At 38.9% G+C, this 18,083-nt stretch overlaps 1 protein-coding gene across 1 annotated transcript in view; it reads right to left on the reverse strand.

The window, feature by feature from the left end:
• Positions 1 to 18,083, reverse strand: part of iqgap1 (IQ motif containing GTPase activating protein 1) — a 149,492-nt gene that overhangs the window by 82,580 nt on the left and 48,829 nt on the right. The gene's annotated exons all lie outside the window — the stretch shown is intronic.

Consider the following 18,083-nt stretch of genomic DNA (forward strand, 5'->3'; position numbering starts at 1 on the left):
TTTTTAACTGTTTGGTAAAGATGTTTTATATATACACATACATACATATATATACATACACATACACACACAACCCCTGGCAAAAATTATGGAATCACCGGCCTCGGAGGATGTTCATTCAGTTGTTTAATTTTGTGGAAAAAAAGCAGATCACAGACATGACACAAAACCAAAGTCATTTCAAATGGCAACTTTCTGGCTTTAAGAAACACTATAAGAAATCAAGAAAAAAAGATTGTGACAGTCAGTAACGGTTACTTTTTTAGACCAAGCAGAGGAAAAAAAAAATGGAATCACTCAATTCTGAGGAATAAATTATTGAATCACCCTGTAAATTTCCATCCCCCAAACTAAAACCTGCATCAAATCAGATCTGCTCGTTGACATTGACCCTATGCCATGACATTGATCCTATGTGTCTTTTTGCAAGGAACGTTTTCACAGTTTTTGCTCTATGGCAAGATGCATTATCATCTTGAAAAATGATTTAATCATCCCCAAACATCCTTTCAATTGTCCAAAATATCAATGTAAACTTGTGCATTTATTGATGATGTAATGACAGCCATCTCCCCAGTGCCTTTACCTGACATGCAGCCCCATATCATCAATGACTGTGGAAATTTAGATGTTCTCTTCAGGCAATCATCTTTATAAATCTCATTGGAACAGCACCAAACAAAAGTTCCAGCATCATCACCTTGCCCAATGCAGATTTGAGATTCATCACTGAATATCACTTTCATCCAGTCATCCACAGTCCACGATTGCTTTTCCTTAGCCCATTGTAACCTTGTTTATTCTGTTTAGGTGTTAATGATGGCTTTCGTTTAGCTTTTCTGTATGTAAATCCCATTTCCTTTAGGCAGTTTCTTACAGTTCAGTCATAGACGTTGACTCCAGTTTCCTCCCATTCGTTCCTCATTTGTTTTGTTGTGCATTTTTGGATTTTTGAGACATATTGCTTTAAGTTTTCTGTCTTGACGCTTTGATGTCTTCCTTGGTCTACCAGTATGTTTGCCTTTAACAACCTTCCCATGTTTTTTGTATTTGGTCCTGAGTTTAGACACAGCTGACTGTGAACAACCAACATCTTTTGCAACATTGCATGATGATTTACTCTCTTAAGAGTTTGATAATCCTCTCCTTTGTTTCAACTGACATCTCTCGTGTTGGAGCCATGATTCATGTCAGTCCACTTGGTGCAACAGCTCTCCAAGGTGTGATCACTCCTTTTTAGATGCAGACTAATGAGCAGATCTGATATGATGCAGGTGTTAGTTTTGGGAATGAAAATTTACAGGGTGATTCCATAATTTTTTCCTCAGAATTGAGTGATTCCATATTTTTTTCCTCTGCTTGGTCTAAAAAAGTAACCGTTACTGACTGCCACAATCTTTTTTTCTTGATTTCTTATAGTGTTTCTTAAAGCCAGAAAGTTGCCATTTGAAATGACTTTAGTTTTGTGTCATGTGTGTGATCTGCTTTTTTTCTACAAAATTAAAACAACTGAATGAACATCCTCCGAGGCCGGTGATTCCATAATTTTTGCCAGGGGTTGTATATTTGCTTAAAATGATCATGACTGCCAACTGCATTTTATCTCTGGAGCCCGGCGATCTGCAAAGATATTAGGCAGTAGGCCATGTGAGCTTATTGTGTTTGTACGTGATCCCATGATTGGTTTTAGAAAAAAGTTCATAATAATTTGCCAAATATTATTAAAAATGCATAAACACGTTCTCCTCATGAATTTGGCCCACTTTTTTTTTTTTAAATTAATTAATTCTCATGTTTTTTATAAAAACTAGGCACTTCCTGGTTTGAAAATTTTGACCAATCAGGAGGCAGCATTTTCTGGCTTGTTCACAAAATCCCCCCAAAAAACAAAAACATAGCGTCTGACACAACCGACGTGAGTGAAGAAATCAAATGTTTTATTCACTTTGGGTTTGTTAATGTTAAACTGAACTTATTTAACGCAACAACGTGGGCCAAAGCTTTGTCCTGTGCCGAAATTTTGAACCAATCTGTTGGCGTAAAGGTCCAAACCGTAACAGACTTTCTGGCACTTATTAACTCTCGTACTACCACCACCAGTACCACAGTGTGTATGAGCATCGAAATTCCAATACCAAACCAAGCCCGTTTTCATTGGGAATGCTACCAAAAATTCACTGATAAACGAAAGCTTGAACAAGCAGAGAGAAAGTGGAGGATGAAGAAAAAAAAAAACCTGTACTGGAAGGTGAGTTTTCTTCTAATTAATCAATGTTATTTTGTGTACTTGCATGCTTGACTGATGTAAATTAAACTGATCATGTGATAACACCATGTCATGAACTGATTGATTCCAAATAAAGTATTTATTCACTCAAATGCATCACATTCCATAATATCATGACGTAGGGGAGACCGGGGCCAAAGACACGTTTTACATTTATATCACTCTGAAACACTATTGCCTGCATTTTGAGGGCCAAATTTTGTTAAGTCATAATTTTTTTTTTAATCTTTATTACAGCCTTACTTTAAAGCCAAAAGAAACAAGGCATCAGGCCAAAATATGGAAGAGTGTAGAAATGTGTGTCACTGCACAGGAGCATCACAACTGCTAATTTATACACAGCAGTTTACTACAGAAAAGACTTACAAATGTTTTATTTTTTATTTTTTTACTTCCTGATTACATTTTGAAGTAAAAAAAAAAAAAAGGCCCTTTATAAGCCCTTAAAGCAAAAGCTTCAGCGGGGTGGAAGCCTGAGTAGTCCATGAACCCCTGGCTTCTTAAGGTGACTTTTCCATCCCATTATCAGGGCTCCAAATAGTACGTGCATGTCCTAGTTTGTGCATGTATTATTTAAGCGGTGCACGTAATTTTATACTGCACTAGCACTGCTGCAAGTAACTTTATCCAAGTTTTATCAACTATAAGCACCAGTAGAATGAACCAATAAAAGAATAAATAAGGAAAAAAACAATTTCCAGTGTGTTGTCTTCGTCCTATAGCATAAAATGTGTTGTGAATGTAATAATTTACAATTGATTTTTTTGTCATGAATGCATGTACAGTGCTTTGCAAAAGTATTTGTCCCCTTTGTATTTCATTATTTAAATTTATTTATGCCATTTCAAATCCAAAAAGTAAATCAGGTTTCTCAATATAAAAAAAATTGGAAAATTGCATTCCTTAAACTCAAGCTGAAAACAAATCTCTACAACTTGATATAAATTAATAGAAAATATAAAAGCCAAGATAATGGCTTGCATAAGTAATGGGCCTCTTTAGTATAATACCTGTAAATAATCAGCTTTATTGCCAGTTTTCTTCAGACAAGTCAGGGGATGGATACATGAACATTTCCAAGGCACTGAATGTCTGACTTTATTTACTACAATTATGAAGAAATACAAACAGTATGGCACTCTATGATAAACTTGCATAGAATGGACAGTTCTCAAAAACTGAGTGACTGTGCAAGAAGGAGAAGAGTGAGGAAAGCCACCAAGACACCCAGGCAGCCCAGAAGAAGTTACAGGCTTCTGTGGCTGTGATTGGAGAAATTGTGCATAGTGCAAGTTTTGCATTTTGCATCACCAGTTACACAGCTTCATGATGAAGTGGTATAGAGGAGGATTTTCTTAAAAAAGAAAGTTCAGCTACAATTTGCCAGGAGGTACATCTGAAATACAAGCCTAGATTTGATGTTTAAGCGATCAAAGTGCAAGCCAGAGGATACCGATGATGAATGCTGTGCTAATCTTGGTCTTCGGTGTATAGACCTATGCCAATGCAAAAACTGACAGCATGGAACCTATTCTAATTGATGCAGATGAAGATGCAAATAATTCAATTGATTATTCTGATGATGAGGAGGCGGGGGAGGAAGAGTTTGATGAAGAGGGCAGTGAATAATGGGTTGGGCTTAATTGCTCCTTGCGCAATGCTTGCATATTCATTTGATCAATCTAAGAAGAGCTACAAGTACATTATATTATATTAAGAATGTGTTCTTCCAGATAGCAGTTGTGTTGCAAAACATGCATGTTAATGGCACTGCATTTTTTTTAATCCGTAACTGCAGTGCATGCACAGCCCTGCATACAACGTAAATGAACATAAAGCATGCAATGCCATGAATGGTCAGTCGATAAACTAAACTTAAATTAATTTTTTTATTTCATACTTGTTAGACTGTTGTAGTGCTTACTCAAAAATAATTTTGGGTGAAGGACAGGCCTACAAAACTTGTTGCAGTTTAATTTTAAATTTTTATTAAATACATGTATAACAAATCATTTTTTAATGGATGAAATTTTAATGTTTGTAGGCAGTATTCTGTTCCAATATTTTCTACAGTAGTGTGATAAATGAAAAGCAAAACAATTTAATATCCATTAGAACTTATTTGCAGTACACACTGCTCTTTCCCTTTTAAAGGAATTCTTGTAGAAATAGTATTTTTTTTTTTTTACTAATTACTGGATTATCTCATTAATGGGACAGAGGATTTTTGAGAACAATGGCATTTTTTCTTAAGTATCAACCAAATAATCAATTAATAACATTAGTGTGTAAAACCAATCAGGGGACTATGCAACTTTTTAAATAAGGCCATAACACTCCCATAGCCCGCTGTCTATATGAGGAAAAGCTCAAAGTAGCAATGTTACCACGATCACTCTGATAACGAGCATGTGTGAACTCAGTCTGTTTTAAATGCACACTGGAAGTACCTGAACCTTATTATGAAGTCCCCCCCGCCCCACCCCATTTATTTAAAACAAAAAAGGTAGCTTCATGCTAGGGTTGGGTATTGAAAACAGGTTCTTTTCAAGAATCGTTAAGAAATTATTCGATTTGCCGACATCAATAGCCTTTTTGCTTAACGATTTCCTTATCGGTCCTTCAGAGCAGCCGTTTTTGAGGGTGTTTATCGGGAAAATGATCGTTTCTCTATGTTGATTACAGAACTCTGCAGTGGCTTTGCTTCAATCAATGAAGCAGTGCTCCAACCTGCTGCTTCCTTGGTTCTCTGGTTTTCAGAAGTGGCAAAAACCCAAAACCTATCATTCAAATGTCGATAGGCCAAATCCAATATCATCAAACAGACCAGGACATCCTTAATATCGACCATCCCTACTCAGCATTTGGTGATACAGACATTCAGTAACTGACTGCAAAGGACTTGCCATAAAGTATCAACAACAATTTCCATTTATGTCAGTGCGTCCAATTGCAATATTTTTGGTTAAACCTCAAATTAAAGCTGAAAGCCTATCCTGCAAGAACAACTTGACTGCATTATGTCAAAGCCATTGTGGTGGTGCACAGAAGAAAAATTACAGAAATGGTCACTGCCCAAACACTTTATGGACCAAACTGTATTTGTAGCACATTAAAGCTTCTGTTTATTACAAAAATCCTGCTACCATTCTAAAAATAGCTGATCAAAGCAAGCCAATGAGTCATTCACATCACCTAAAGATCGACAACCAAACAAATAGAAACACATTCATCTGCCATTTTCCATTCGGTTCATCCACAACAAAGTTATAACAACTCATAAGTTCCTTTTAAAAGACATCAAACCTCGACTACGTTACTGTGTGCATGCATAAAGTTTCAAGTTTCATCAACTGTACAGCAGAGCTCAACAAAGGCTTCCCAAGCTAATCCATTGCCCATGGATATATCAGTTATTGATGAATGACAGGTTCTGATACAGTGCCGTCTGAGAGATAAGAGATCACAGGTGATTAGCTTTAAGTTAAGTTTGCACCCTAGCATTTTACATACTAAAATTCCTCTAGATTCCTTAATTCATTTTATGCTCTGTAAAGGGAGAAATACGCAAATCCCTTCTAATCTTTCTTTGAGGAAGATTGTTTTTAAATCTACAATGCATTATGTACCGGTAAGTCTTGTCTCCAGTCACACAGGGTGGCATTTCATATTGTTAGTGAATGGGAATGACTTCCAGTAGCAGTAACTACAGTTAAGCTGAGGAAGCCACCAAATAAAAACATTATTCCATGATTACTACGTTGTTTAGGGGAAGTGAAGAGCTGTTTAAGTATGAATTTATCAAAGAGGCCAGGGGTTAAAAACGCAGAGAACGACAGCTTAAGTGTGGTATGGTGTATACTCCCATCAGATTTACATGCTAAAATAGATTGTTGCCTTTTGGATTTCATTAGGGCCTAGACTGTCTGAAAATGACAGGGTTCAAATTTTCACACCTCTGCTTCTCTTCTGCGAGGGGGCAAATGTTAGTACGGGGGCAAACTGAAAATCAAGTTAAATTACATTAAAATATACACCATTATATCAGTCTTGTTGATGGATTAAAATAAGGTATAGTTCATCTAGGTTCTGACCAATAGTTACACAGGTATAGGGTTCTAAAGGTTCATTGTCATCCTGGGATAAAGGCTCAGATGTTATTGAAAGTGGTGTCAAATGATTCCTCTCATCATGCTGAAGCAGAAAATGCATTTTAACCAATTTGGTGAAAGCACCATTTGCAACATCCAGGAAAAGTCTAGGTGACCCCCATAGACCATGAAGACCCTTGATACATTTTGCCACTTAATTATCCTACCAAATGCCACAAACTGTAAAACAGTACAATGTTGGAGCCTATGAGACAATACAAACAACTTGTCACCAGTTTCAACAAAATCTGACAATCAGGTAAATTTTACCCCAGGATGACCTTGAACCATTATGGGGCGATACTGCTTTGACTAAAGGTTGGAACCTAGGCAAATATATACTTTTTCCAATCCTTATAAAGGAGACAAACACGTTAGTGTACATTAAAACACAATTCTACTCAATCTTAGATTACCCCCTGCCCCCTCCTTGAAGAAGGGGGCAGCAGTCTGAATTTGAACCCCATCATTTTCTGATAGTCTGGTCCCTACTGAATCCAAAACAGCAAGAAAATCAATTTTAACACAAAAATCTGACAAGAACAGTTTCATTGGCATACCATACCAACCTATTTGCGTCAGTGAAAAGCTGGATGTCCAGCTATTTCTTACTTTTAAACTCTGACGAGACCTTTAATGGATGCTAGCCCTGCACCCCAGGATGTTAGACTGATCCCAGGAGACCCTACACTTGTAACTTACCTGTTCAACCACCTAAGACCCATGATGGACTGCTTTTTTAAAATTTCTATTAAAGACTGCTTTTGCTGCTCTTCTGTTTTTGTTTAAGGAAATTTTGTAAAAATAAAATAAAATTAAAGACCTTGTAACTGTTAGAATGGCCTAAGCAGTGGGTCACCCCTCCTAGTCTGGCCTGCTTGAGGTTTCTTCCTCATCAGAGGAAGTTTATCCCCACCATTATCACTTATGTGCTTGCTCAAGGGGGTTGGGAAGGTTAGAATTTACTTGTGTGAAGGGCCTTGATGTAGCAATGTTGTGGTTTGCTGCGATATAAATAAAATGAGTTGACTTGTGATGCCATGCTCGCCACGCTACCCCCACACACTCATTCCATTATCCCCGCTGAAGATCGAACAGTGTATAGGCTTGTCACGATAAATATAGCAACTTATCGTTCAATATATAAAGGTGAACACGATCATTTTGCTGGCCTCGATATATCGTCCTTTAAACGAGCAACTGTCGTCATCAACATTCCAGCGAGCCAAGCCCGTTCTTTTATCAGTCTCAGCCTACTGTCTGCAGGAGGGGGCTGTTGGCTCAGCCTGTTCTGTGTGACGTGCTCAGACCACCCACCCACACACACTCTCTCTCTCTCTCTCTCTCTCTCTATGTGAACAGCCTGCCACAGTAAACAGGCAGCAGAGTCGACTGCACAATTATATCCAGAAAGTTTCCATCCAGAAAGTTTTGAAGAGACGATGGACTTTGTTTCAAAGCCTAATTCCAAACCTCCGGTGTTGGAACATTTTGGACTGAAGTCCCAAGTTGGACTGAAAATCCAATACAAATAAGCTGGTACAGTATGTCAACTTTGCTTGAAAACCGTGGCAACAAAAACTAGAAATGCAACCAACCTGAAAACGCACCTGAATCACCTTACCATCTAATTTTCCCAACTGGGAACAAAAACTGCAAATGGATGTAGGCAGAAATCCCCTCCCCAACAGTTTGCTATTAAGGATGCAAGCAGTGTTACTCATTTTATAATTAAAGAAATGCAGCCATTCAACACAGATGAAAAACCAGCATTTGAAAGGACGAACTCGCATTATTGTGCTATATCATAATAATTGGTGGCATAACATGGGCTGAAGATAATGTTCACAATATTCTGATTTTATCTATTGTGATATTTTCTTCGGCAATATATTGTACAGCAAAATTAATTATCATGACAGGTTTAACTGTAAACTGATGAATATGTATTTTAAATAGCGTCAACCAAAGAATGCTCAGCTGAAAGGTTGAGGAAAGGCTTTGAAAGCGCAAGATGCAGCATGACAACTCTGAGTAATGTATGGGCTTAAAAATGTGGTCAGTCCGAGCAAGTTCCGACAGAGGTACTATGCTGCTCGCCTCAGACTGTCCCATTGGCTGGGACAGCATACCTCAGAAACTCTGCACAGGAAAAAAATATATATATATTTGAGATATTAAGAGGAGGTCTTCTGTCTGGAGTTACATGGAGATGTACTGGAGGCTCCAACTATTTAAAAAAAAAAAAAAAAGTGCAGCAAAGCAAGAACAACTTAGAAAAATGCAGTTACTCAGAGAGTTATTGCCTTACAATATAAAGCGCCTTGGGGCAACTGTTTGTGATTCGGCGCTATATAAATAAAATTGATTTGATCTGATTTAATCAGTAGACATCATATGACAATGGCATCAGTATAAGAGATGCACACAAGGCAGAACGGATCTGGCACTAAACAGGTGCGTTGTTTGCGATGATGTCAGGTATTTTATTGAACTATATGGAGGGGTGGGCGTTCCGACAAATGTCATACCGGCTGCATGATTGCGCATCTGCCCACCCCCTCTTCAGGCAGAATTTTAAGCAGAATGCCCTGGGTGTTCTGACAGAGATAGGTTAATAGCGAATGAATAAAACAGTAATTAAAGTAATTTAATTTATGAGTAGACATGCTTGAGAGTGTAAAATAATGCACAATGTGCACCCAGCCCTCCGATTTCATTGTTAATCATGTTTACGACAGACAATTTTCCAATCAAGTAGGCATCGTTCAACCCTCATCAGAATGCCTTTTTTTCCCACCCCAATTTTTCCAAAAGCATCACATCACTACTATCCATGTTCTGTTACTTCACTCACAGGAGTGCCCTTCTACATTCAGTTTTGTAGAAAAATGTCCTTCACGTGTGAAAATAACAGCAAATGAAAAAAACAAACAACTGAAACGTTACCTTTTATAACACTAAACTGATAAACCACCAAAAAAAAAAAAAAAATTACGGAAACTACAGCTAACCAACAGCTTTCAGTATTGTCTCTGGTACACTCTCAGCTACTAAAGGCAATTTTGAGTTTAAACACTGCCAACGCTTCTGATAGAATCAAAGACAATCACAAACAGCCGATGAGTCAGCGCTTCTGTCTTTGTGCGCCCTGCCCACTGCTGTAGGAAAGTGTCATTTACCTTGACAGCATACAGAGGTTCAGCCGTGACGCAGACGTCTTGAAAAGGAAAGCAGGTTGACTTATGGTTTTGCTTTATAAATCAAATTAATCCAGATAGAATAACTACATTAATGTCAACTCTGTATTTGTACAAAGTGAAAATATAAAATCTGTTCATTTTAAAATAATGGACGCATTCTGAAGTTTTGAACATTAACACACAGATGCCCAAAGGGGTTATGGGTAAACAGAACCTCCACTCACAATTGGTTGACTCATTCATTCTACAACACCAATTCCATTGAAGTTGGGATGTTGAGTAAAATGTAAATAAAAACAGAATACAATGATTTGCAAATCCTCTTCAACCTATATTCAATTGAATACACCACAAATGAAATATATTTAATGTTCAAAATGATAAACTTTATTGTTTTTGTGCAAATATTTGCTCATTTTGAAATGAATGCCTGAAACACATTTCAAAAAAGCTGGGACAGTGGTATGTTTACCACTGTGTTACATCACCTTTCCTTCTAACAACACTCAATAAGCGTTGGGAACTGAGGACACAAACTGTTGAAGCTTTGTAGGTGGAATTCTTTCCCATTCTGCTTGATGTACAATTTCAGTTGTTCAACAGTCCGGGGTCTCCGTTGTTGTATTTTGCGCCTCACATTTCAATGGGTGACAGGTCTGGACTGCAGGCAGGCCAGTCTAGTACCCGCACTCTTTTACGACAAAGCCACACTGTTGTAACACGTGCAGAAGGCGACTTGACATTGTCTTGCTGAAATAAGCAGGGACGTCCTGAAAAAGACGTTGGTTGGATAGCAGCATGTGTTGTTCTAAAACCTGGATGGACCTTTCAGCATTGATGGTGCCATCACAGATGTATTAGTGCCCATGCCATGAGCACTAACATTCCCCATACCATCACAGATGCTGGCTTTGAACTTTTTTCGCTGGTAACAATCGGGATGGTCTTTTTCCTCTTTTGTCCGGAGGACACGGCGTCCATGATTTCCAAAAACAATTTGAAATGTGGACTCAGACCACAGCACACTTTTCCACTTTGTGTCTGTCCATTTCGAATGAGCTTGGGCCCAGAGAAGGCGGGAGCGCTTCTAGATGTTGTTGATGTATGGCTTTCGCTTTGCATGGTAGAGTTTTAACTTGCACTTGTAGATGTAGCGACGAACTGTGTTAACTGACAACGGTTTTCTGAAGTGTTCCTGAGCCCACGCGGTAAGATCCTTTACACAATGCACATGGCACTCATTTTCTGCTTGATGAAGAAAGTTCCACCTAATGACAGCATCAGGTCAAATTAGTGACTGAGGAACATCCTAGTGTGCACGTGCAGTTATTCAAAAGATAAGAATTTCAATGTTTCCTACCAGACTGAACTCAGATGAGTTGTGCGTCTGCTTGATTTAAGAAAGATTCAGTTGCACATTTCAACAAAAACATGACAAACAGAACAGGTACACATTTTGCTCAGTTTGATCAGAATACATTTACTGTATTTTCTGGAATACAAGTCACTTTTTTTTTTTTAATAGTTCGAAAGGTCCTGCAGGGGTGGTGGCACTTGGTTTCAGTGCAGAAGGTTCCCGGTTCAAACTTCACCCCTGCTACATTTCTCCATGTAATGTGGAGTTGGCGTCAGAAAGGGTATCAGTTGTAAAACTTGTGCCAAATCAACATGCAGACCCCATGTTGGATTGCTGTGACTAGTGGTGCAATGTGGCATATACAGAAAAGTCATGATATACAGAAAAGTCACGATTCGCCACAAATTTTCATTACAGTGGAAACGTCTCTCTCTCTGTCTCCCATATACAGTAGTGTTCAGAATAATAGTGCTATGTGACTAAAAAGATGAATCCAGGTTTTGAGTATATTTCTTATTGTTACATGGGAAACAAGGTACCAGTAGATTCAGTAGATTCTCATAAATCCAACAAGACCAAGCATTCATGATATTCACACTCTTAAGGCTATGAAATTGGGCTATTAGTAAAAAAAAAAAGGAGGCGTTCACAATAATAGTAGTGTGGCATTAAGTCAGTGAGTTTGTCAATTTTGTGGAACAAACAGGTGTGATCAGGTGTCCCCTATATTAAGGATGAAGCCAGCACCTGTTGAACATGCTTTTCTCTTTGAAAGCCTGAGGAAAATGGAACGTTCAAGACATTGTTCAGAAGAACAGCGTAGCTTGATTAAAAATGTTGATTGGAGAGGGGAAAACTTACAAGGCAAGGTGCAAAAAATTCTAGGCTGTTCAGAATGGATCAATGATCTCCAATGCTTTAAACTGGACAAAAAAAAAAAAAAACAGACGCGTGGAAAGAAAATGGAACACACCATACAAATAGATAGAAGAATAACCAAAATGGCAAAGGCTCACCCACTGATCAGCTCCAGGATGATCAAAGACAGTCTGGAGTTACCTGTAAGTGCTGTGACAGTTAAAAGACGCCTGTGTGGAGCTAATTTATTTTCAAGAATCCCCTGCAAAGTCCCTCTATTAAATAAAAGACATGTGCAGAAGAGGTTACAATTTGCCAAAGAACACATCAACTGGCCTAAAGAGAAATGGAGGAATATTTTGTGATATGAGTAAAATTGTTCTTTTTGGGTCCAAGGGCCGCAGACAGTTTGTGAGATGACCCCCAAACTCTGAATTCAAGCCACAGTTCACAGTGAAGCATGGTGGTGCAAGCATCACGATATGGGCATGTTTCTCCTACTATGGTGTTGGGCCTATATATCGCATACCAGGTATCATGGATCAGTTTGGATATGTCAAAATACTTGAAAAGGTCATATTGCCTTATGCTGAAGAGGACATGCCCTTGAAATGGGTGTTTCAGCAAGACAATGACCTTTTTTCTCTCCTGCGTCAGTCACAGTCAGTCAGAGAGCGTGTCGTCAGAGCGAGCTGCAAAAAGTTTGTACCTGAGTTTTCAGAGGTGGTGTTTGTAGTTGCCATCTGCCACGCCGGTGTTTGCCAACCCGGACAGTGGGAATACCACCTCAACCGGCAACTTAGCCCCGCGACTGGACAGCAACAACGTCCGAGGCCCGCCAACGTGGTGAATTCACTGAGGCCGCGCGCTGCGTCATTAGAGCCGCACGTCACGAGTGCCGCTTCCCGAGGCCTCGTGCGACACCATGATTAGTGCACAGGTGTGCCTTAGACTGCCCACAATAAAAGGCCACTCTGAAAGGTGCAGTTTTATCACACAGCACAATGCCACAGATGTCGCAAGATTTGAGGGAACATGCAGTTGGCATGCTGACAGCAGGAATGTCAACCAGAGCTGTTGCTCGTGTATTGAATGTTCATTCTCTATAAGCGTCTCCAAAGCGTTTCAGAGAATTTGGCAGTACATCCAACCAGCCTCACAACCGCAGACCACGTGTAACCACACCAGCCCAGGACCTCCACATCCAGCATGTTACCTCCAAGATCGTCTGAGACCAGCCACTCGGACAGCTGCTGAAACAATCAGTTTGCATAACCAAAGAATTTCTGCACAAACTGTCAGAAACCGTCTCAGGGAAGCTCATCTGCATGCTCGTCGTCCTCATCGGGGTCTCGACCTGACTCCAGTTCGTCGCGTAACCGACTTGAGTGGGCAAATGCTCACATTCGCTGGCGTTTGGCACGTTGGAGAGGTGTTCTCTTCACGGATGATGCGAAGGAGGTGTTGCACTGCATGAGGCAAATGGTGGTCACACCAGATACTGACTGGTATCCCCCCCAATAAAACAAAACTGCACCTTTCAGAGTGGCCTTTTATTGTGGGCAGTCTAAGGCACACCTGTGCACTAATCATGGTGTCTAATCAGCATCTGATATGGCACACCTGTGAGGTGGATGGATTATCAGCAACAAGGAGAAGTGCTCACTATCACAGATTTAGACTGGTTTGTGAACAATATTTGAGGGAAATGGTGATATTGTGTATGTGGAAAAAGTTTTAGATCTTTGAGTTCATCTCATACAAAATGGGAGCAAAACCAAAAGTGTTGCGTTTATTTTTTCTGTATAGCAGTTCTGTCATTTCAGAAATGCAACAAAAAACATCCACAAAAGTCAGAAAAGTTGGGACTGTACGTTAAAATGAAGATAAAAATAAAAATGGTGCACTATTCCCAGTTTCTCCACTCACATCTACAGAAGCCAAAAGTTCTTCCAGAGTTGTGTCTTGGTGGCTTCCCTCACTCCTCTCCTTCCAGCATAGACATTTAGTTTTTGAGAACTGCCTAACTGACACAGATTACCATAAAGTACCACACTGTTTGTATTTCTGAATGATTGATGTAAATGAAGTCTAAGAAATAGTGACTTGGAAATGTTCATGTTTTCATCCTCTGGCTGTAAAAAGGATTAATTCTTACATTTAGAATAAACTGCCCTGTCCCAACATTTTTTTTTCTTGGAAAAGGCTGCAAGCTGTAATGTAGGAATGGTTATATATTAACAAATAAAATAAAGCTGAACACAAAAAACATGAAAGGTGTAGGTTTCACACAGTCTGCATTAAATAGGAGTCAAACTAAATGTCAGGATCATTATGCACCCCCGACCACATATTTCATATCATCCAAACTTTTCTGATTTTGATTAAAAAAAAATAATAAAAAAAAAAACTTTACGCCATCTTAATTTATATTTTTTGCTCTATGTATCACTTGCTTTGCTCTATGGAAGTGTATGTTTCCCATGTCAAAGAGAGAGCGTGTGCAAAGAAATAAAATACTTTCCAGCAAATCCAAAGTAATTTTAGCCCTAAAGCAAAGTCCTCATAATAAATTACTGCTTTGTGTCAATGATTTTCCAGACATTTTATTTTTCAAAGTTCACAGGAAAATATGACTTTGCAGTGCACAGGCCAGCTAAACCAGCTGAAATAACTCCCCTGTCAGGAAGTCCCGATATGGGGTCTCCAGACAAGTCTGCCATTGAGGCTGAGGTGACTGAGCCGAGGCACCGAGCTCAGTCCTTTCAAGCAGAAACAAGCTCTTCCTTTGACTCCACACCACAGCAGCGAAAGGCTCCATAACAACCATAGAGTAATAGCTCTTTTATCAGGCTCACTCGCCCTTCTCAGCCCAGTGCAAACACAAACACACCCTCCACTTAACCAGTTAGAACAGTAGACTGCAATTTTAGAATGTCTTCAACGGAATTCCAACAGAACCAGAGCAGACAAAACAAACTGGCATCTCTAGAAAAAATGAAAGCGCTGCTTGGAATCTGAAGAATTAGCCTGAAATAGGTGGCGAGATAAATTACATTATGTGAATTTGAGCCAGCCAACCTAGTCACACACACACAAAAAAAACCCTTCATTCCCATTAAGTTAATATTTCATAAATTTCTCATTTATCCTTCTTAATACAAATGACGAATAAATAAGGAAGCTGATTAGTGTGTATCCAGCAGCTTACAACAGTATACCCTATAAATTCATTTGCCACTCCGACTTAAAATATGCATGTTTTTCTTTACGTATGGGAAACACTTTTGACCTAACTCACCACTTTACAAACCTTGCCAGAGTAAAACCACATTGGCACAAATTTAACTGTGCCAATGCAACCCACCTTGTTTCGCTGGATGCCACGTTATATAAAATAATTATTTCATAGCGGATGATGCATTTGCTCTCAGAATTTCGCTGATGAAACCATCTCTTATCCCTCCCGGAATCACAGAGAAATCATCTACAGCTGCAGCGTTTCTCATGTGCTTCATGAGGTGGAGAACGCATTTGGAATCATCTCAAAAGGTAATTACTTATATTATATTGTAATGGCTTGGTAAAACAGTTGCATTGTCGTTCCTTCCTATGAGTTTGATAGGGTATTTGTAAAGTTATTTATTGTGGATGCAACATCTTGTCATAATCATTTTAGCGGTGCGCTGCGGCAGTCAGACGCCCTGACTCGCAGTGACAGTGTTTTTGAATAGATTACGCAATGTCATGTCTAGTTCACAAAATTAATGTATGCCAGAGATTTTGAGCATTTCAAAGTTTTCTTTGCACACAGTTTACAACAAGTGGCTGCCTGCCAGTGTGGGGTTCAAATTTGTGCAAGTGTCAATGTACCTTAACTTGAGTCTTCGCATACCAATCGACTGTGGTTGGGACAACTCCTTTTTGTGATAGACAAAAGACTGGATTTGAGTAGAATCTGTACACAGCATGGAGTCCGCCATTTCAAAATTTTCCAGCTTGTCATTTACTAATTGACGACTGATTATCATTCATTGATCAGATGATTTCAGCCCATTACCACAGCGCAGACTCTGATGTTTTAGAAAACTGTGGTTGTGCTCGAATGACAGTGATACTACAAAAAAGGTGAGTCCAGTGTAAACCAGCTCACCATGGCATGTGGCTGTAATTTGTTAAGTTCCTTTCCACTGCTATGAGCTGCAGCTCACCGGAACAGACATTCATTTACTCAGTATTTTAAACTGTTTGGTAAAGATGTTTTATATATACACATACATACATATATATACATACACATACACACAACCCCTGGCAAAAATTATGGAATCACCGGCCTCGGAGGATGTTCATTCAGTTGTTTAATTTTGTGGAAAAAAAGCAGATCACAGACATGACACAAAACTAAAGTCATTTCAAATGGCAACTTTCTGGCTTTAAGAAACACTATAAGAAATCAAGAAAAAAGATTGTGACAGTCAGTAACGGTTACTTTTTTAGACCAAGCAGAGGAAAAAAATGGAATCACTCAATTCTGAGGAATAAATTATTGAATCACCCTGTAAATTTCCATCCCCCAAACTAAAACCTGCATCAAATCAGATCTGCTCGTTGACATTGACCCTATGCCATGACATTGATCCTATGTGTCTTTTTGCAAGGAACGTTTTCACAGTTTTTGCTCTATGGCAAGATGCATTATCATCTTGAAAAATGATTTAATCATCCCCAAACATCCTTTCAATTGTCCAAAATATCAATGTAAACTTGTGCATTTATTGATGATGTAATGACAGCCATCTCCCCAGTGCCTTTACCTGACAATGCAGCCCCATATCATCACTGACTGTGGAAATTTAGATGTTCTATTCAGGCAACATCTTTATAAATCTAATTGGAACAGCACCAAACAAAAGTTCCAGCATCATCACCTTGCCCCAATGCAGATTGAGATCATCACTGAATATGACTTCCATCCAGCTCATTCCACAGTCCACGATTGCTTTTCCTTAGCCCATGTAACCTTGTTTATTTTCTGTTTAGGTGTTAATGATGGCTTTCGTTTAGCTTTTCTGTATGTAAATCCCATTTCCGTTTAGGCGGTTTTTTCTGTACAGTTCTGTCACAGACGTTGACTCCAGTTTCTTCCATTGGTTCCTCATTGTTTGTGTGTGCATTTTCAATTTTTGAGACATTATTGCTTTAACGTTTTCTGTCTTGACGCTTTGATGTCTTCCTTGGTCTACCAGTATGTTTGCCTTTAACAACCTTCCCATGTTTTTTGTATTGGTCCTGAGTTTAGACACAGCTGACTGTGAACAACCAAATCTTTGCAACATTGCATGATGATTTACTCTCTTAAGAGTTTGAAATCCTCTCCTTTGTTTCAATGACATCTCTCGTGTTGGAGCCATGATTCATGTCAGTCCACTTGGTGCAACAGCTCTCCAAGGTGTGATCACTCCTTTTTAGATGCAGACTAATGAGCAGATCTGATATGATGCGGGTGTAGTTTTGGAATGAAAATTTCAGGTGATTCCATATTTTTCCTCAGAAGTGGTAAGTGAGTCCCATATTTTTTCCTCTGCTTGGTCTAAAAAAGTACCGTTACTGACCTGCACACAATCTATTTTTTTCTTGATTTCTTAAAGCCAGAAAGTTGCCATTTGAATGACTTTAGTTTTGTGTCATGTGTGTGATCTGCTTTTTTCTACAAAATTAAACAACTGAATGAACATCCTCCGAGGTCCGGTGATTCCATAATTTTTGCAGGGGGGTGTATATTTGCTTAAATGATCATGACTGCCAACTGCATTTTATCTCTGGGCCCGGCAATCTGCAAAGATATTAGGCAGTAGGCCATGTGAGCTTATTGTGTTTGTACGTGATCCATGATTGGTTTTAGAAAAAAGTTCATAACTATTTGCCAAATATTATAAAATGCATAACACGTTGTTCTCCTCATGATTTGGCCCACTTTTTTTTTTTTAAATTAATTACTTCTCATGGTTTTTATAAAAACTAGGCACTTCCTGGTTTGAAATTTGACCAATCAGGAGGCAGCATTTTCTGGCTTGTTCACAAAATCCCCCAAAAAACAAACAAGCGTCTGACACAACCGACGTGAGTGCAGAATAAAATGTTTTATTCACTTTGGGTTTTGTTAAACTGTTAACTGAACTTATTTAACGCAACAACGTGGGCCAAAAGCTTTGTCCTGTGCCGAA

This window comes from Thalassophryne amazonica, chromosome 2, assembly GCF_902500255.1.
Source record: "Thalassophryne amazonica chromosome 2, fThaAma1.1, whole genome shotgun sequence".
NCBI classification, from domain to species: Eukaryota; Metazoa; Chordata; class Actinopteri; order Batrachoidiformes; family Batrachoididae; genus Thalassophryne; species Thalassophryne amazonica.